At 48.6% G+C, this 20593-nt stretch overlaps 1 protein-coding gene across 4 annotated transcripts in view; it reads right to left on the bottom strand.

The window, feature by feature from the left end:
- Window positions 1-20593, bottom strand: part of GJC2 (gap junction protein gamma 2) — a 76818-nt gene that overhangs the window by 16555 nt on the left and 39670 nt on the right. The window contains exon 1 of one of the 4 annotated variants that reach the window (XM_083467132.1): window positions 10798-10907. The exons of the other annotated variants lie outside the window; for them this stretch is intronic. The gene's annotated coding sequence lies outside the window, so the exon portion shown is untranslated. Of the gene's footprint in view, window positions 1-10797; window positions 10908-20593 lie in introns of those variants that run through there. 4 annotated transcript variants of the gene reach the window in all.

The following is a 20593-nucleotide window of genomic DNA, read 5'->3' as shown; positions in this document are numbered from 1 at the left end:
TTGTGGGGCATAAGAATTCATTCTTTCTTTCTTCTTCTTCTTCTTCTTCTTCTTCTTCTTCTTCTTCTTCTTCTTCTTCTTCTTCAAAATAGTCTGGCCCCCCACAAGGTCTGAGGGACAGTGCTGAAAAAGTTTGGTGACCCCTGGTCCAGACCCATTAGACATTATTCTAAACTTTACTTGCAGAACTTTCTTCACAACACAGCAAAAACATAAAAGAAACATCCAAATAATTCCATAAGACATCTTGTGCTGTCCGGCATAGGCTCAGCATCTTAGAAAATGTGCAGTACTCTGAACAGACCTATAAGCAAAGGTCTTTCTCTCTTTACAGCCCCCATTAGCCTGAGGCCATGTGCTCCTTGAGTGAGCTCCATTAGGCATCCTTACTTCCACAGAGCTTGGGAACAATGACTAAAGGCATCCTTTCAAAATGGAGATTTACAACCAAATACCTTTGTCACCTGATCTAAGGTTAAACACTCACGTGTTAGCTAGCAGAATACAGCCGCAGTTAATTATCAACCCATCTAGGAGTTCAGAGACCGCTTAGTATACTCCAGTGGAATTTCCAGTGTCAAACCTTTCAGCGATACACACAGGCATTTTCCATTCTGGTGTCAATCAAACAATTATACTTAACAATTACCAGCTATCAAAAGAGACTGCCTTTTGGATTTCTGCCTGAGACCCCACTCTGGGCTCGCATCCTTCGAATCAGAAGGCATACTGAGCAGTGATTCATACAGAGAAGCAGCAAATAAGTTCCGTTAGAGTAAACCTGCTCTGGCATAAGCTTGAAGTCTATGTCCAGTTTTAATTCAGAATAAAAAGGGTTCCTCTGCTGTCAAAAGTTTCGGAAGCACTTATCCAAATGTCTAGGTATTCTTTGGAAAGCTTTTGCCAAAGCACAAACAATGGAGACACATAAACAGCCCCCCCTCCAGCCCTGAACAAAGGTTTATTACACTAACTAGATATGGACCACAAAAACATAGCATTTCTGGTACAGTGTTTGTGTATAAAGCAACAAAAAATAGCAAGGAAGTCATAAACACTGGCCAAATATTTGGTCTGGCAGGCAGCTAACCGTGTATTTCATGGAGAAGCTCAGAAGCTCAGATAAACACTAATTAGATACGGAAGGTTAAGCTGTCAGCAAGAGTTTAACAAGAGAAACCTTCACCCAGCAGGACAACAGCTCTGAGAATAGAAAACCGGGTCAGATTCTCTCTTGGATATCAGATCCACCTCTTCTTAAGTATCAACACTGTGCAAGTTTCCCTTTCTCCAACACCAGCTGGATTCCTCATTTTGCATGACTGACATCTGGCTACAAATCAATGCAAATTCACTGCACATAAAAAGCTGGGCAAAAGTTCCGACAAGTAGAAAAAACGACAGACTGAGCAGTTTCCTGCCAGCATAGTAGCCTATTTTAAGGCTTAAAATGTTGTGAGGTTTCTTTGAAGCTCCTTTGCTGATTAATCCCTCCTTCTTGCTTCAATTCCTTGTCTCCTCTGCCCTTTAATCTTATTTCCAGTTCATTTTTCTCAGCTTACAAGTCTACTATACACCCTTCCTTTAGAAGGTCTCTGCCCCACATTCGTCTCTGTCCGTCTCTGCCCCACGTTCCAAACCATCTCCCAGTTAACTGCCCATGTGAGATTTCCATCCCAGCCAAACTGACAACTTTCCCTTTCCTCACAGAACTTGGACTTCAAACTGCTGGGTTCCTGGAGAAACTGAGCATTCCATTCCACAATGTCAGCTCAGCCAATCAGTGTCCAGGGCTTCACTGCCACAAGCACAACACAGAACAGGCTAAGCTTTTTTTCTGAGCAGCAATGCAGTAGAATCTTCCCTTGGAAACAATGCAAGGCAAAGGGAAATCATATTTTGGGGATTAGAAAAGAACTACAGGCAAATGGAGTTCACAAGGGGAAGGACAGTAAGGAGAGGTCAGAGGAATAGCAAGCCTGGCTATGAACAAAGCTCAATTTAACATAATGCAAGGAATGAACGCAAGGATAATACAGAAGTGGTTACATCTTCTTAAGACCTATGCCATTGGTAGTCCAGCTGAAGGTCAGGACCATGGGTAGGTACAAGATTTGGGACACAGGTTCATATCCACAAATCTGCCCGTTTTTGCCTATGCTAATTTATATGTGCAGATGTGTATTTGTTGTTGTTTAGTCGTTTAGTCATGTCCGACTCTTCGTGACCCCATGGACCAGAGCACGCCAGGCACTCCTGTCCTCCACTTCCTCCCACAGTTTGGTCAAACTCATGCTGGGAGCTTCGAGAACACTGTCCAACCATCTCGTCCTCTGTCTTCCCCTTCTCCTTGTGCCCTCCATCTTTCCTAACATCAGGGTCTTTTCCAGGGAGTCTTCTCTTCTCATGAGGTGGCCAAAGTATTGGAGCCACAGCTTCAGGATCTGTCCTTCCAGTGAACACTCGGGGCTGATTTCCTTCAGAATGGACAGGTTTGATCTTCTTGCAGTCCATGGGACTCTCAAGAGTCTCCTCCAGCACCATAATTCAAAAGCATCCATTCTTTGGCGATCAGCCTTCTTTATGGTCCAGCTCTCACTTCCATACATCACTACTGGGAAAACCATGGCTTTAACTATACGGACCTTTGTTGGCAAGGTGATGTCTCTGCTTTCTTTCCTTTTTCATGGGTGTAGCCAGGATTTATGTTGGGGGGGCAGAACTGAGCTATCTGCAATGTGATTTGGTCAGTTAGTTAAGTATTTTTTATATATTTACTTGATTTAGGGCGAGCAGCTATGCACATGGCCTCTCTCTGCACCCCTCCATTCTACATCAAAGTTAAAATGCCATTCTGTGTCCAGAAGAGGGTGACAAAGATGGCAAGGGTCCTTCTGTCCAAGTCCAATGAGGGAAACGTTGAAGGACTTGGGTATATTTAGACTAGTGATTATGGGACGACTAAGAGGTTATCTGTGTGGGATGTAAACACAGGAGCAGTCAATGACAACATTCCTAGAGTGTACATGTTAGAACATGGGGAGGGATGACTGTCCAGCAAGCAGGTAAACTTCCTGGGGACGGACTTCCTCCGCATGTGACCAGAGGTGGGTGTGGCCTCACCTGTGCAGGTAATGACAAAAGCACAGGGCAGGCAGCCATCTCTCTCTCTCTGCCATTTTCCTTCGATGAGGAAACATCTAAGGATGCCCTCTTGGCTCCCAGCCAAGAGAGGAGATAAGGACTATCTTGCTACAAGATAGATTCTGAATGTATGTAACCTTTTTAAGCCTGTCTGCCTTCTGGGATCATATTGTGAACAGAATGTGAGTAAACTCTTTTATACTTTTATAAAGACTGTGTTGTGTCTTGTATTTCAAGAGGGAACAAAGGGGAAATTACCAGAGTAATTATTATAGAGGTTCTAGCGAACCTGTGCACACGTTACCGTTGCGAACTTAAAGGGGAATGTCTATAAACTCTGCTGATATTTTGGGAACTTGTTAATTAGTCAATATATCCTCTCCTGCACCCCAGAACATTCCCACAATCTGGTTGTTCTCTCTGAATAGGGCTTTCACAAAGATGGTGGAGCAGATCTGTTCTCTCTTTGCTCCAAGACCCAAACTGATGGGTTCAGATACAACCCAGGTGGTTAAGAAAGCCCAAGAGAAACAATGTCAATCAACATATGATGATCTCCTTCTACTGGTCCACAATAGAAAGTGTCCTTTCATACTGCATCACGGTGTGGTATGCTGGTTTGACATCATATGATAGGAAGTGCCTACAGAGGGTGGTGAATACAGCACAAGATATTATGGGCTGTCCCATGAATCCGCCGAATGACATGGCGGAAGAACGTTGCCTCAGGAGAGTGAGGAAAATTCTCAGGGATGATTCACACCCTGGCCGGCACTTTCTTGATCTCCTGCCCTCGGGCAGAAGATATAGAAGCATAATTAGTCACACCAACAGGGTAAAGAAGAGCTTCTATCCATGGGCTGTTAGGCTGCTGAATGAAAAGAGAACAACAGGGCAACTGACTTTCGGGTTTGGTGTGTGTGCGTCAGTAAACGAGGGGAATTAAGACTAAGAGAGCTGAGTGGGGGGTGCTCGTGTAATCTCACTGCATACAAGTTGTACAAGTGACAATAAAGTATTTCAATTTTAATTTATAAGAAAGGGGGTGGACGTTGAGTAAATATTATTAGGCCAGTATTGGCCATTTGATGGTGGAACAGACCGACTCTTCTTCCTTTGAGGCTTTTAAGCAGAGGCTGAATAGCCACCTATCGTCGGTGCTGTAGCAGGGAGACTGGACTTGAGGTCCCTGCCAGCTCTGTGATCTTCCTCTCTCACATGGCTCCAGTTCACCCCAACTCCACCCCTTGTGTTTCAGGGTCCCCCTCCTGCCGGCTCACATGACTCCATGTTTTGCACTCTGCTATCAAACTCAAGTACAAAGAAATCTTTTATGACGCTGACCTTGGCTCTCCGTGATTTATTTGCGGCTAGGTTTTTCCCTTCTCTGAGTGATCTGGGCTCCTTCCCAAGACAAGGACAAAATGCTCCAGCTTGTTTTCCACCCAAACATTTGCCCCCAAGGAAAGAAAACCCCTGCCACACTTCGAGTTGTTGCACGGCAAAGCTGCTCGCTGGCGGAGCTCACACACAAGTTGTGATGGGAAAGACAGACACTGCCCTTACACAACCGCCCTCTATTTTTGAGCTGCTTTTGAGCGGCAATTCCGGGGGAGAAGAATAAGGGCTGCGTCTCTCAAAGCTGGCCAGTGGAGCTGGAAAGGGAACGATCTTCTCCGTCTGTCCCAAAGGCAGAGGCTTTTTTAAGGCATTTGGTGGAATGAACATCGACTACATCAGACGGAGGACTTTCAGTTCTCTGGGGCAGATAAGAGATTTGGGTCTATCTGCAGTAATGCTTAACAGCATTTTCAGTTGCAGCCCTGGAAGGAAATACTTCCATTACAGCGATGGAAGAAATGATCAGCAGCATAAGTCTGGGACTGGGTGTAGGGCAGGCTTCCTCAACCTCAGCCCTCCAGCTGTTTTGGGACTACAACTCCCATCATCCCTGACCACTGGTCCTGCTAGCTAGGGATCATGGGGGTTGTAGGCCAAAAACATCTGGAGGGTTGAGGTTGAAGGAGCCTGGTGTAGGGGCACAGATTCTTACATGCTGAGAATCTCAGCTTTTCTCGTTTTCCTCTCTTTTCTTTAAATAAAAAATTACTGATATAAACACATACAAAATACAGTAAAAGTAATAAGTGTAACCAATTGAAATGCTTGCAGAGATAGAAAAAAAAATTAAGATACAAGAAGGAGGAAAACCTCAATCCTTGCTGGCGTCTCCAGGCGGGGTTGGGAAAGGTTCACAGACACAAACCCTGGAGAGAGAGCTGCTGCCAGTCAGTGTAGACAGCATTGAACTAGACCAGTGGTCTGACTTAGGCTGCATACACATTACTGGCTTACGATGCAGCTAGTTGTTCTTTTCCCCCAATTTGGATTGAATCTGGTTTGGGGGACAATGTGTTATGTACTGAAGTTCTCACCCTGAGCCAGCAGGGGGAGACTGTAGATAGTTTTCACTCAGGTCCACATATGCAAATAAGGAATTGAAAGTGACGTTCAGTGATTGGATAGTTACAGAAAGTTGTTACTGTTGCGTTGTAGTGGAGCCCTATATAAGCAGGCTGGCTGAACCCTTCAGTTCAGTTCTGTTCTGGACTGTGAATAAACAAGAGCTGTCTGAAGAATCGCTGTGTCATCTGATATGTTCACCCACAACTTAACACAATGCATCAAAATGCAGTAGAAATGATGGGATAACTACAGGATGAGCATGCTTCTCAAACCAGCAGTGGAAGCATAGTTAACGGGAGCATGCAAAAAGCCTCCAACATTTCTCCAATGAAAATAGAGGTGTCGCCTCCTACATTTCTCCAGGGACATTCCACCATACCCTCCAACATTTCTCTGGTGAAAATCGGGATGTCCTAAGGAAAAGAAGGGTGAAATATACTCGGAGTCGAGAGCGGATTTCATGCTCTTTATTCAGCTCATAGTGTTGAGGAGGAATGGAAGTTTCCCCAGAATGTCTGCTTTATATACATTATTTACACAATGGGCCCCACATGATTGGCTAATTCCAGGATTCTCCTGTAGGCCAACCAGGTTGCGGATTCTCTTCCACCTGGAGCTGGACTGGGTGGCTCCTGTAGACCAATCGGACTGCTGCATTCTGAATCCTATTGTTCTAGGACCAATCAGACTGCTGCATTTTGGACCCTATTCAACTCAGTACATAACAAAGGGCATTCCGGGATCAGCATTCCAGGACTGCCCCTGGAAAAACAGGGACACTTGGAGGGTCTGGAGCATGTACAAAGTGTAAGTATCAAACACATATCATAAAGCACATTCCTTTCCAGCACATCAGCACACCTCAAAGCACAGCGAGCGAGGAAAACAGGACATGAAGGAAGATTCTGGGCACATTGATGGTGACGGCCTTGGCACGCTCTTTAAAAGTTCCCCTCTCCTTTTTCTCTCTTCTCTCTCCAAAAACAGCAGAGCTGGGATAAAAATGTCTGCGGTCTTCTGGTAAGAGGCGATGTCAATTAATTAGCTGCTTTGCTATTTGCTTCCCTTTCCTGAGATTATAGGGATCATTGAGGAGATGTGGAGCCATTGGGGAGCTGTTGGAACAAGGGCTGGCCCTGGGTATCTCTCTGAAGCATCCATCACGGCTCCTGAAACCTTCATAACAGGAAGCAATCATGTTTCCCATATTTTCATTTGACCATATCCCCCTTTTTTTCAAATGAAGTGGAGCCAGAGACCATATAACTGGAATCCCTTTCTGAATGGAAGGAAACGGGAACCCCACCATTGTGGTCCTTGCCAAAGTCCACCCGGAGCTGCCGTCCGCTCCACCTTCCATATTCACATGCAAAAAAGGGCTCCGCTTGGAGTTCAAAGGCGAGAAAGGCTTTATAATAGCGAGAAAAAGAGGGGAAAGGAAAGACAATGGGCCTAGGGGAAAGGGAGGGGGCTGGCACTGTTCAGTGAGTGAGGGGGTGTCTTTTTCGGCACCTGTGCAAAGGGAGGTGGGTGGCCAAGGGTCACGGCTGCTGGACCAGGGCTCTGGGCAGCCAGTGAGAAAAGGAAGCAGAGGCGTAAAGAGAACAAAGACATGGAAAGATCTGTGCAGCAAAGAGCAACCGGCGGGAAAGGGAAGCCAGCCCCTTTCGGAAGGTAGCTTTTGCAACAACAACGAAAGGGAAGGGAGCTCTCTGGTCCCTGGCCTTTGCAAGCCTGCCCACTTTGCGTGGTGGGAAAGGAGCTTCGCCAGGTGTCCGCCGTGCATTCCCGAGAGCGCATTTGTTCCCAAATGTTTCGTGGAGGGAAAGGGAACCGGCCAAGAGAATCCGGAGCAAACCTGCCGGTTACATCACCAGCGCAGGCGTCATTCATCCGGTGCAGTTCCAGGTGAATTTAGATGATCAAGAGCTTCTACTGCAGGGTCTATGCACCTTGTGAACCAGTGAGGCAATTGCAGCAAACCCCATTTAGCAAACAATGTTGTTTTAAAAATGGGAGCAATTGCAGAAGTCTGCTTCAAACAGTGGTCCAGCCAGAAAGCTCATGAGCTTGATGTGCTGATTCTGAGTCAAGATCAAGTTCCAGCACCATAATTCAAAAGCCGAAGAATTGATGCTTTTGAATGATGGTGCTGGAGGAGATTCTTGAGAGTCCCATGGACTGCAAGAAGATCCAACCTCTCCATTCTGAAGGAAATCAGCCCTGAGTGCTCACTGGAAGGACAGATCCTGAAGCTGAGGCTCCAATACTTTGGCCACCTCATGAGAAGAGAAGACTCCCTGGAAAAGACCCTGATGCTGGGAAAGATGGAGGGCACAAGGAGAAGGGGACGACAGAGGATGAGATGGTGGGACAGTGTTCTCGAAGCTACCAGCATGAGTTTGACCAAACTGCGGGAGGCAGTGGAAGACAGGAGTGCATGGCGTGCTCTGGTCCATGGGGTCATGAAGAGTTGGACACGACAAAATGACTAAACAACAACATGTGTGAGAGAGGCATGTGCCGATATGTATGTGTCTGGCACGAGCACACGTTGCACGCATGTGCTGTTCGTGTGTTTCCTGTGTGCAGAATCAGGTCCCCCGGCGATGCAGAGACACCACACTAGCATCATGGCTTACTGGGAGAACAGTGGGGAGGGCAAATCAGTGAGGAGGTCAGTGTGAGGGCTGGATGGGTTCTGCTGTTGCATTTGCACCGTGTCAACTTCCTTGCTACCTTGCCTATCCTGGCAAACAACAGTGGCTCTCCTGCTGTGAAGCTGGTGTAGCGGCTCCACCCAGTGGAAGTCCAGTGTGGAACAGTACAGTGGTACCTCGGGTTACAGACACTTCAGGTTACAGATGCTTCAAGATTACAGACTCCACTAACCCAGAAATAGTATCTTGGGTTAAGAACTTTGCTTCAGGATGAGAACAGAAATCGCGCGGCAGCAGCGGGAGGCTGCGTTAGCTAAAGTGGTGCTTCAGGTTAAGAACAGTTTCAGGTTAAGAACGGATCTCCAGAACGAATTAAGTATGTAACCAGAGGTAGCATTGTATATGTTCTTCATGCAAGAAGCCCACCACTATCAGTCCAACACCTGAAAATTGCGCATGCCCTGACTACCACATGATTTTTCAGGGCTTGCATAGCTCCATGCCCATCACTTTGTAAGGTCCGATGATCAGCTGGGCAAAAATAGGACCACCTGGAGTCAGCAGAACTTATCTTTTCTGGCTCGTGAGCTGTATTTATTTACCCTTGGTCAAGCCTCCAGAGGCCACATGGCAGGGAAGGGGGATGTCAACGCACTTTTAAACACAGGAGAGTCATTGTGGTGCAGTGGTTAGAGTGCTGGACTAGGACCTGGGAGATCAGGGTTCAAATCTCCACTCACCAAGTGACCTTGGGGAGCAGTAAGTAATTCTCAGCTTAAGCTACCACACAGGGTTGTTGTGAAGATGAAATGGAGCTGGGAGGAGAAAAGCTCCTTGAGAGAAAAGGGTGGGGTGTGAATAAAATAAAATAAAATAAACATATATGCACAAAAGGTGCGCACACAGAGGCACCAACTCTCTGCTCGCCTGATCTCTGCAAAGCACTTAAGGAGGGAGGATTACTGCCAAATGGATCGATCTGATTACTGGACAGGAGGGCAGTTTGCACCCCCATTTTGGCACCGAGCTCTGCCCACCCCCACAGTGCTGTATCTATTATCGTTTTGTAAATGTTTTTGCTACTGCCAAAATCGGTATCGTCTTCACGGGTCAGAATAATTTGCTTGCTGGAGAGTGGGATTGAAGAAGAAGAGTTTGGATTTGATGTCCCACTTTATCACTACCCTAAGGAGTCTCAAAGCAGCTAGCACTCTCCTTTCCCTTCCTCCCCCACAACAAACACCTCACAGAGTGAGGCTGAGAGACTTCAGAGAAGTGTGACCAGCCCAAGGTCACCCAGCAGCTGCAGGTGGAGGAGCGGGGAATCGAACCCGGTTCACCAGATTACGAGTCCACCGCTCTTAACCACTACACCACACTGGCTCTCACACTGGGCTCACAAACTGGGGGTCAGCTTTAAAAGCTGGCCATCCGAAGCAGACCAGCACCCAGCGGAATTGGAAAAGTGTGGCTTGGTGTAATTTGAGCCAGCTTGCTGGCTGCAGACAAAACCTCACAATCACCTTCTGGATCAACTCAATTCAAGAGCAACCCCACCCAAAACACACCTAGATGGCTATATCTGCCCAAATAACTGCATATGTCTTGCACAATGTGTGAATAATTAGCAATACAATAATCTGTAGCACCATGTTAGCTTCAAGTTATACCATATCGCCTGAATTATATATAATTATATATAGTCATCCCTCTCCATGTTTGCAATAGGCACCTGTTTCTAATACAGAAAACTGTTGTGTCTGCAGTAAGTTCAAAAATAAATCCATTCTCCACAGTTTAAAAGCCCCAAAATTAATGATAAGACTGTTTTAAAAATACTGCAAGCCTTTTGTTAATCTTCAACCCCAGCATAAGCAAGCTAACAACAACAACAATAGAATCATAGATTTTTAGAATTGGAAGGAATCCCGCATGTCATCTGGTCTGACTCCTTGCAGTGCAGGAATCACTACTGAAGATCCTTGACTGACAGCCATGCAACTTCTGCCCTGTGGTGCTCAAAAGAAGGGTGGTAGAAAAATTCAAGAACTAATCCCTAATAATGACAGTCTGATTCGCTGTTCAGCAGCTCTCACAGTCTGTAAGACTGTGCATCAAACCTCATTAAATACATGTGTGTTTGTATGTGCACATGTATTATATATGCATAATCAGGTGCGCGCACAACCAGAATTTCCTCTTCAAAACTGTAATTTATGGGAAACAAAGTTCATAAAAACTCCCTCAAACCTCAGACTTCAAGGGAAAATAAATAAATCATATAATCAGGAGCAGGAAGGTTTCAGCGGGCTGCAGACACGCGAAGAGAACTACTTCAGAAGTATTTTCTTTCCCACTCAAGCTTAGGGATTATCAGCACGATTATTACCCAAAACAAGCATTCCCTAAGCTTGCATTGAGAAGAAAATAGCTTTCGGAAATGCATTTACTGAAGGCTTCCTGGAGGGGTCTCTCCTGCACTGGTGCACTAAACCCCTGAAAGGAGCCACTTTGCAAGTCCCAGTACCTTTTCCAGAGAGCTGGTGGGGCAGGCAGCTCCGAGCAGAGCAGGAGAGACGCCTCTTCTTCCGAAGCGCAGGTCCCGATCGCTCACAGCTGGATGGCAACAAGGCTGATGTGCCAGCGGCAGCAGGATGCCGGAGAAAGTGAACTGGGGCGGCTTCCTGGAAGTGTTTACATAGGTGTCTCCAATCTCCACCCCCCAAATGAGACCCAGGAGAGCTGGCTCTGTTCGTGCAGGCAGGCAGGAGGGGGACCCTTGTCCATCACCGCTCCCAGGTGTGGACGACTGACGGTTTCCGTGCAGGCAAATAGGTCCCAGGTTCGTTCCCTGGTGCCGCACGGTAGGGCCAGGGATGTTGCTGCCTGAAACCCTGGAATTTTCAGATTGGGAAAGGTTATGGAAAACTGACCTGAAATTCTCGCCATGCTGTACGTTGAAAGAAAACTATATGAAAACGATGTACCGGTGATATTTGATTCCTAGTAAGTTAGCGAATAGGGAACGCGGGTGGTGCTGTGGATTAAACCACAGCGCCTAGGACTTGCCGATCAGAAGGTCGGCAGTTCGAATCCCCGCGACGGGGTGAGCTCCCACTGCTCAGTCCCTGCTCCTGCCAACCTAGCAGTTCAAAAGCACGTCAAAGTGCAAGTAGACAAATAGGTACCACTCTGGTGGGAAGGTAAACGGTGTTTCCGTGCGCTGCTCTGGTTCGCCAGAAGCGGCTTAGTCATGCTGGCCACATGACCCAGAAGCTGCACGCCGGCTCCCTCGGCCAGTAAAGCGAGATGAGCACTGCAACCCCAGAGTCGGCCACGACTGGACCTAATGGTCAGGGGTCCCTTTACCTTTACCTTTAAGTTTGCGAAAATGTATAAGGCAGGTACTAAAATCTGCTGGAAATGTAAAGAAAAAGAAGGCACCTTTTATCCTATGTAAGGTAATAAAAGCATATGGGAAATGATATATAAGGGAATGAAAAAAAGTTCAAAATAACAGAAGCCTTTTTATTAGGAATGTAATTTAAAAAAATTGGGAAATGATATATAATGAATTGAAGAAAATGTTCCATTTAACATTTGTTAAAAAACCTAAAGATTTTTGTTAGGGATTATAGGGAAAGATCTGCCAAAAAAGCTGAAAAACATATTCGTGTATGCGACAACGGCTGCAAGAGTTCTGGTAGCACAAGGATGGAAGACTGAAGAAACCCCAACTAAAGAATCATGGCCAGAAAAATTGATGGACTATGCAGAACTGGCAAAACTGACATACAAGCTACGGGACAAGGATAACTGTGATTTTAAAGATGAATGGGAACCCTTTACAAAGTATTTGAAGACGCAACAAAGAGAACTGGACTCCTTGGCTGGCTTTGAATAAGCATTCACAAACTTTTCTATTGATGACAATCAGCTAAATAGTTTGAGGATCTATACAACTGTGTAACATGCAGAAAACAGCATTTTTAGAGAAATCAAAGACTGGAACTGAGGGAAGCCGGGGGTGGGGGTGGGTGGGTTTTGTGTGGGAGGGGGGAGGGAGGGAGGAAAAGGGATGATATGTTTCTGGATAATATATTTTGTTTTACCGTATTTTTCGCACCATAGGACGCACTTTTTCCCTCCTAAAAAGCAAGGGAAATGTGTGTGCATCCTATGGAGCGAATGCAGGGGGGAGGCAGGCGGGAAAAGCCCTCAAGAGCTGCACACAAGCTTCGTGCGCTCTTGCGGGCTTTTTTCCAGGAGGGAGAAGGGACTGACTGGCCGCATCAGTCCCTTCTCCCTCCTGGGGGAAAAGCCCCCAAGAATCCCCCCACCTCCCAGAAAAGCCAGGAGAAGCCGCGCAGCCCCTTTAAAGAGCGCGCGGCTTCTGCGGGAGGTGAGGGAAGCTGCAGCAGATTCCCTCCTCCCGGGCTCCCTTTGAAGCGGCAATGTGGGAGGGGAGCAACTTACACTCGTGTAAGCAGCTCCTCTCCCACTTTCCTGCTTCAAAGCAACTACGGAGGAGGGAAGGAAGGGGACCATGGATCCTCCGCTGCTCCCGGCTGCAGCGGATTCCTCCTCCGTGATTCCTCTGAAGCAGGAAAGTGGGAGGGGAGCAGCTTACACTCGTGTAAGTTTTTAAAACAAAACAAAACAAAAAGATAAAGCTGCTGTCCAAACAAAGCACATTAGCATTTCACTTCCCTGTTCTGGTTACAGCCCATCTTTCCTTTGAGGAGTTCAAATGGGTGTGTGCGGTTCTCCTCCTCCTCCCCTCTCCCATCCCATTTTACCCTCAGAACAGCCCTGTGACCTAGAGACTGGACCAAGGTCACCCAATGAGCTTCATGGCTGAGTGGAGTTTTCCCTCTGGTCTCCCTGATCCTAGGCTGAGACTTGATCCACATTTTGTATTTTCTGAGAGTGTGGAAATAGCTGAGGCCTGGATGGTTAGTCCTGTCCCGTTGCAATACAGTCCCCAATAAAGGAAGCTGCCTTGCACCATTGTTCTAGCTAGCTCAGAAATGCCTACACCAGGAGTGGGGGATCCAAGGTGCAGGGGTCATGTGTGGCCCTCAGAGTCTATCTCTCTGGCCCTTGGGCCTCGCCCTCTGGCCACATGCCTTCTCCGCAGGCCACACTCTTCAACAGCCCTCCCTCACACCCTCCTTGAGTGTTCTGGACTAGCTAGAGGGGATACCTTGAATTATGGACGTGCTTCGGCCTCGGCCCAGTATACCTGAAGGAGCGTCTCCATCCCCATCGTTCTGCCCGGACACTGGGGTCCAGCGCCGAGGGCCTTCTGGTGGTTCCCTCACTGCGAGAAGCCAAGTTACAGGGAACCAGGCAGAGGGCCTTCTCAGTAGTGGCACCCGCCCTGTGGAACGCCCTCCCACCAGATGTCAAAGAGAAAAATAACTACCAAACTTTTAGAAGACATCTGAAGGCAGCCCTGTTTAGGGAAGCTTTTAATGTTTAATAGGTTATTGTATTTTAGTGTTCTGTTGGAAGCCACCCAGAGTGGCTGGGGAAACCCAGCCAGATGGGTTGGGTATAAATAATAAATTATTATTATTATTATTTGCTTGGACAGAGGTTAAAGAAAAGTGATATCATGGACAGGTTGAACACAGAGGAATAGTGGGAGGAACCAGCTGGGGAACCCCAAGGCAAGAAGGCTCAGAGCCCGGGGAGCAGTGGTGGGGTGACGACGAGCGGCCATAGGGAGAAAACCAGGAAAAGAAGGTGTCGGAAGCTGAAGAGGTAACAGGGCTTAGTGAGCTGGAAGAGTCTGGGGCAGAGAGAAGCCCAGAAACAGAGACAGAAGCTAAGGCCGGAGAGGAAGACAAGGGCAGAGATGAGTCAGGCTGGTGAAGAGTCGCGAGTGTCTCCCCCTCCTGCTGCGACAACTGGTCTCCCGGAACCAAGAGAGGCATGAAAAGGGCAGATATGTTTGCTTCATGCAGGCGCAGTCTCAGATTGCTTGGGGAAAACCTTGGAGAGGAGGGGACTTAGGCAGCTGTGCGGAGACGGGGACCTTCAGCCTCAGCAACTGCAAGACCTACCGGAGATGAGTTGCTGTGTTCATTATTCCTGACACTCCTGTGCAGATCTTGTTCTTCCTAATAAAGAGTTAACTCCAACTCGCACAGTGTGATTTACTGCTGGCTGGCTCCTGACAGATGTACACAGAAACAAGCCTACTGTATGATGGCAAAATTCACATTTGCTGCGCTCTCCACTTTTGCCTCTGGTCTGAACTACCACTGGCCATGTGGCCCCTGGAAGTCTGAGCAGAAGGGAATGTGCGTCACTGTCCGGTTCACGGGCGATCGAAGTCCTGGCAGGGGACGTCAGAACCGGGAGCAAGATGGCGGGGTGGGAGAAGGAACGGAGGTCCAAAAGCCAGGAGTCGAAGCCAAGAGTCCTAGGGTCAGAGAGCCGGGAGTCAAGAAGCCAAGGGTCCGAGGGTCAGGAAGCAAGGAGCCAAAGGCAGGAAGGAAGTTGCTGTGGCAAAGAGCTGAAGGGAACTGCTGACCTTATATCCCTTCCTGGCTCTTGCCACCAGGTGCTGTGAGTTGCCAATCGGTCTCACCTGTGAGGCTGCGCCTTGCCTCTCCAGAACAAACTTAGGAAGGCCCCAGTCCTGCAAAGTCCTATTGGTCACAGGGCCTGGCTCCTGCATGCACACCTGACAATGTGGCTCTCAGGATGAAGAAAGTTCCCCACGCCTGTCTACTACAGTTTTTAATCTGTGTGCATATTTAATGGAGGGGGGACACAATGATAAGAAAGTATCCTTCGGCCGCAGTCTGAAGTGGTGTAGTCCTCGTCTGCACAAGAAGCAAGCAAGTCCTTTTTCCTCACACAACTGGAATCTGGCATTGGGGTGTGCATGTTTCATCCCAATATAGAAATATGAGCACATATAACCACGCTGTTAACAAGCCACTCCAGAGAACGAGGAGTAATAAAGAGCCCCCGAAAGAGAGGAGAGGGGAGAGGAGCAGCTGTAAAAACAAAGATTAAAATGAGCTAAACTCCAACAAGGTTCGAGTCAGCGGCCTCCACATGGCAATGAAACCTCCACCCGGTTCAACGCTGGGTTTTTCCTTCCTTCGTGGGGTGGCATGATTTTCATGAATGAACGAGCATCTATGAATGGTGGAAGTTGTGTGCTCAATCTGGGTTTACCCCCCCACTGCTATTAAAAAAAAAGGAGGTGGGACCCAGAGCTGGCTGCATAAGGCAGGCACAATGAGGTGACAGTCTGTGAGGATGGAACAATGATGCCAGGAGCAGCAGGCAAGTCCAATTTATTTTAGCACTGTTTCTAGCATGGACCCCCATGTGAAATGGAAATGCAACCGCCGAATTATCTGGCTGTCGGGAACTCCAGAGCTTGAACCGGGAACCTTCTGGGAGTGAGGCTGCCTGCCTGGGAAGGCAGTATCAGTCGCAACAGTTAGCAGGCAGTTCAAAAACTCAATTGAACAGGCGTAGGGTTAAAGGTAAAGGGACCCCTGACCATAAGTTCCAGTCGTGACCGACTCTGGGGTTGCGGCACTCGTCTCACTTTATTGGCTGAGGGAGCCGGCGTACAGCTTCCAGGTCATGTGGCCAGCATGACTAAGCCGCTGCTGGCGAACCAGAGCAGTGCACGGAAATGCCATTTACCTTCCCGCCGGAGCAGTACCTACGTACTTTGACGTGCTTTCGAACTGCTAGGTGGACAGGAGCAGGGACTGAGCAACAGGAGCTCACCCCGTTGCAGGGATTCGAACCGCCGACCTTCTGATTGGCAAGTCCTAGGCTCTGTGGTTTAACTCACAGCGCCACCCACATCCCAGGCCTAGGGTTAGGCATGAGCAAATTTGCCAATTTAAGTTTTCTCATTTTTCAGCTCCAAAGTTCAGTTCTCCAGATTTTCGCATCAGTTTGCAATTTTAAAAGTGCCCATGAACATTCGTGAATTTGTCCTAATATGGAACTTTACCCAATCTAAGTCATTTTGCAAGCCATAGGTACCATCCACCACAGAGCCTGGTATAAACCCGCTTTATACCAGGTCCTAATAAGATGTGTAGTGGGTAGTGATGTATGGAAGTGAGAGCTGGACCATAAAGAAGGCTTATCGCCGAAGAATTGATGCTTTTGAATTATGGTGCTGGAGGAGACTCTTGAGAGTCCCATGGACTGCAAGAAGATCAAACCTATCCATTCTGAAGGAAATCAGCCCTGAGTGCTCACTGGAAGGACAGATCGTGAAGCTGAGACTCCAATACTTTGGCCACCTCATGAGAAGAGAAGACTCCCTGGAAAAGACCCTGATGTTGGGAAAGATGGAGGTCACAAGAAGGGGACAACAGAGGACGAGGTGATTGGACAGTGTTCTCGAAGGTACCAACATGAGTTTGACCAAACTGCAGGAGGCAGTGGAAGACAGGAGTGCCTGGTGTGCTCTGGTCTAGGGGCTCACAAAGAGTCGGACATGACTAAACAACCAAACAACAACAAAATAAGATGGTATGACCACTGGTGGAGGAAGGGGTGTGTGGTGGGGGCGGTCCATCCCGGGTGTCATCCCTGAGTGGGGGTGACATCGCTGCCCCGCCCCCCTGGGACGCTTGCCATGGGCGGCGCTATCCTGGGATGCTCACCACTCGCCATGGGCGACTAGCTCTGCCTCTGGGTAGGACCCTGATATTTAAAAAAAGAAACACAGACCCAAGTCACCCCAATTGGAAATTCAAGGAAGGCTCCAAGGCCCATCACAAGGTTCCTTGCAGAACCAGAACCTTCAACAGGCAAGCAGATGCAGAACATGGCCCTCCAGCTGTTTTTGGAATACAACTCCCATCAACCCTAGCTAGCAGGACCAGTGGTCAGGGAAGATGGGAACTGTAGTCCCAAAAACAGCTGGAGACCCAAGTTTGGGAAACCCTGAACTGGAGGCCGCTGAGGAACCACACATAAAACCCCAGCAGGGCCTATTGCTTTTTTGTAGCCAATGAAAGTCATCCCTGCACATGCACGAAAGACAGTGGGCGATTTCGCAAGATGGGGTTGGGGGGTCTGGCAGCCCCAGGACTTCACTTGGGGTGAGCAGATCCTGGAGGTGAAATGGCGGCTCATCATTCTCCATCCCCAACTAACCTTTGCATTCCTCGGCTAAGGCGAGTCTTCCCGACGTATCCCCAGACAGCTGCCCCAGCCCACTGGAATTCCAGCCTCAACGCGCGCACACATGGAAGGAAAGAATAGGTAATAAACCCTGTATGTCATCGCAGCTTCCTCCAACAATGGAAGGGTCAGTTCCTGTGAGCCAGGGACGGCTGCCGGCATTTCAATAGCTGGAACTAGGTGTAGCTCAGCTCCCAGCTCCGTGAGTCAAATATACAAGCAATTCAGGGTCCGAAGCTCTCTACCGGTCCGTATCTTAATGCTCTGGCAAGGGAGCAGGAAATGAACAAGCCATTCCTAAAGGCCACAATATTGCTGTTTCAATCCTCTTCTAATTTTCCACCACCGGTTGTGAAACTCCTCTCTTGACCACTGCCAAGGGGTAATTAAGAGCAGGATGGCAGTGCTTTTGCCAAGGGGTGAGGACAACCTCATACTGAATCCAGTTTCACCTGGATTTTTCACGGGAAGCCAGTGGTAGAGTGCAGGCATGGCGCTACGGAGGCAGAGCAACTCTGTGCGCAAAGTCCACAGGTTCAACCCCTGCTGTCCTACACTAGTGTAGTTGTGATGGCCTGGGAATCCAATTCAGAGGCTGAACCTGAGGAATCCCAGCCTGCACAGGAGTCCCCGCCTCCAGGGCCAGCTGAGCTGGGGCAAGGGCTTGAACCTGAAGGGCCCGCACCAGCTGAATCCGCTCTGGCTCCGGAGGTGATGGAGGACCCATTGCCTGCAGGTGCTCCTCTCCCAGCCCTGTCAGGGGAAGGTGAGGTTGCCTCTGGGTCCAGTATCCCTCCAGCCTCTCCGGAGCTGCAGAGGCTCAGGGCAGAGAGGCGGAGGGAACTAAGTTCCTGCAGGAGGAGTGCTCGCCTCCAGGCCAGGAGAGGTGAGTCACCTGTGGGTCGGGACCTCCCTAGGCCTCAGAGGAGATAAAGGCCAGTCAGCCCAGTCCCAGGTTGTGGGAGCAACATCGTTGGTAACCTGTTCCTGCCAGCACCCTGTCCTGCTCTTCCAGAGTTCCTGACCACGCCCGGCCCCTTGCCTTGGACCCCACTTCGCCCTTGATGGACAGCCTCCATACCCTTGACCTAGGACCGGACTCAGACCACGCCGCACAGCAACCCCTCCCCCCCCCCCGGGACCAGCACAGTAGTGGTTAGATCAGGATGGGGTAGGGGACTGGTGGGCCAGATTACTACATCCCCCCACCCACTGTGGGGCTGGCCATCTGTCAATCATGTGGTGTTACAATGAAATCAGGTGATCCTTCTTGCCCACTGAGGTCCTCAGGTGCCCCCTTCAAGGTGCTAGATTGCCCAGAACTCTCCATGAGGCTTTGCAGGCCCGGCCGATCAGCTGAGCCTGCAAACCCCCTTTTGGCTGAACCAGGCTTTCACCTGCCCCACACCTGATGTTCAGTATGGCATCAGGTGTAGGACAGGTGGGGTGAGGCTTCATGGTCCAAGCGGTTTAACATGTTGGACCAGGGTGCAAACTCCCACTTAGCCATGAAGCTCATTGGGTGACCTTGGCCCAGTCACCAACACTCAACAGAGCCTACCTCATATGGCTACTGTGAGGATGTTGTGGAGAGAGGAAGAACAGTGTGTGCAATTTTGAGCTCCTTGGAGGCAAGATAAATATTCATATTTATGAATGACTGAATGAATGAATGAATGGGTCCCAGGTAGCAGGACTGAGAAGGAATCCTGCCAGAGATAATTAGAATTGTAGACCTGGAAGGGACCACAAAGGTCATCTAATCCAATCCCCTGAAATGCAGGAATATTTCGCCCAACGTGGGGCTCAAACCCGTAACCCTGAAATTAAGAGTCTCATTCATGTATTTCTATCAAGAAAGGCTTGTTAGAGCCATGTGGCTAAGCTGGAGCCATCAGTGTAGCCTCTTCATATGCTGAGCTCATCAGGTATACCAGGAAAGGACACTAGGCCTGATTACCTAGTTCCTCCCAAGGTGAGCTAAGCCTGGCAGGACAGCTTACTCTATGGTCTTAACTCCTCTGTGCCTTAATCAGACTTAAGCATGTTGGTTATATGAGGCTGGTTATCCCACAATCTGGGTTTTGTGGGTGCCTCCAGCCGGCCTCTGTGTGCATTTAAATACACATGCATTAAAGGACTCTAGAAAGTGGTGAGAAAATGCTCTGAACAGTCTGGAATGAATGGATTAGTAATGAGAAGACATGAAAACATGCCGCAAGCAAGTCAGGACAAATTGTCATATATAAACTACCCCCTAAATCAGCAGTTTTCAACCTATGGGTCCCCAGGTGTTGTTGGACTACAACTCCCATCATCCCTGAGCTCTGGCCTTGCTAGCTAGGGGTGATGGGAGTTGTAGTTCAACAACATCCGGGGACCCGCAGGTTGAGAAAGGCTGCCCTAAATGAATCAGAAGAAGAGTTCGGTTAAGACTGTGCCTCCTTGTAAGCTTCCTGCAAGAAAATTAGGACAAACACTCAGGAAACAGGTAATCTGGAATAACCCTCTGTCTCTTGAAAGTAGGAAAGTCTAGCTCCAAGGGAGTTATACTGGGATGTGGGGAACTGGAACAGGCTAAGCAACAGGAGTGTGAATGGAGGGGAAGAAGCAAACAGCCATTCTCCCCAGGCCCAATCTCCAGTATCTCCTGGAAAGGCTGGGAGCGACGCCTGCCTGACACCCTCAAGGGCTGCTGCCGGTCCGTGTCAACAATACTGAGCTACATAGACCAATGGTCTGACTCTGAAAAAGGCACTTTCCAGTGTGCCCCTTGTTAGGGCTTGAAGCAGAGAGCCAGTTCTTGCCAATGACCCTTGTCCTCCCCTTAGCACACCCTCGGCACCAGTCACTGAATGAAGCCAGCATCCCTTTCCACGGCCATCAGAGCACACGCCTGCATCCTGCAACCCCTCCTTCGGGCAATCTCAGCCCGTGCTGCAAATATTTCCTTTGGCTCCCCTTGGCGGAGCTCCCTCCTCATCAGGAGCTACAACAATGCGGATTGCTGGGTATTTAAAAATAATAATAATCATTATCATTATAATAATGGGGAAATGCCTCTCTCTGCATTCCTCAGGTCGGAGTCTCCTCCCGGGCCTCCTCCCGAGCTTTGCCTGGTTTTATACACGCTT

The sequence above is a fragment of the Podarcis liolepis genome, assembly GCF_965112155.1.
Source record: "Podarcis liolepis genome assembly, chromosome: 12".
NCBI lineage: Eukaryota > Metazoa > Chordata > Lepidosauria > Squamata > Lacertidae > Podarcis > Podarcis liolepis.
Note: the sequence above shows the minus strand (reverse complement) of the source record. Positions and strands in the feature narration are given on the sequence as shown.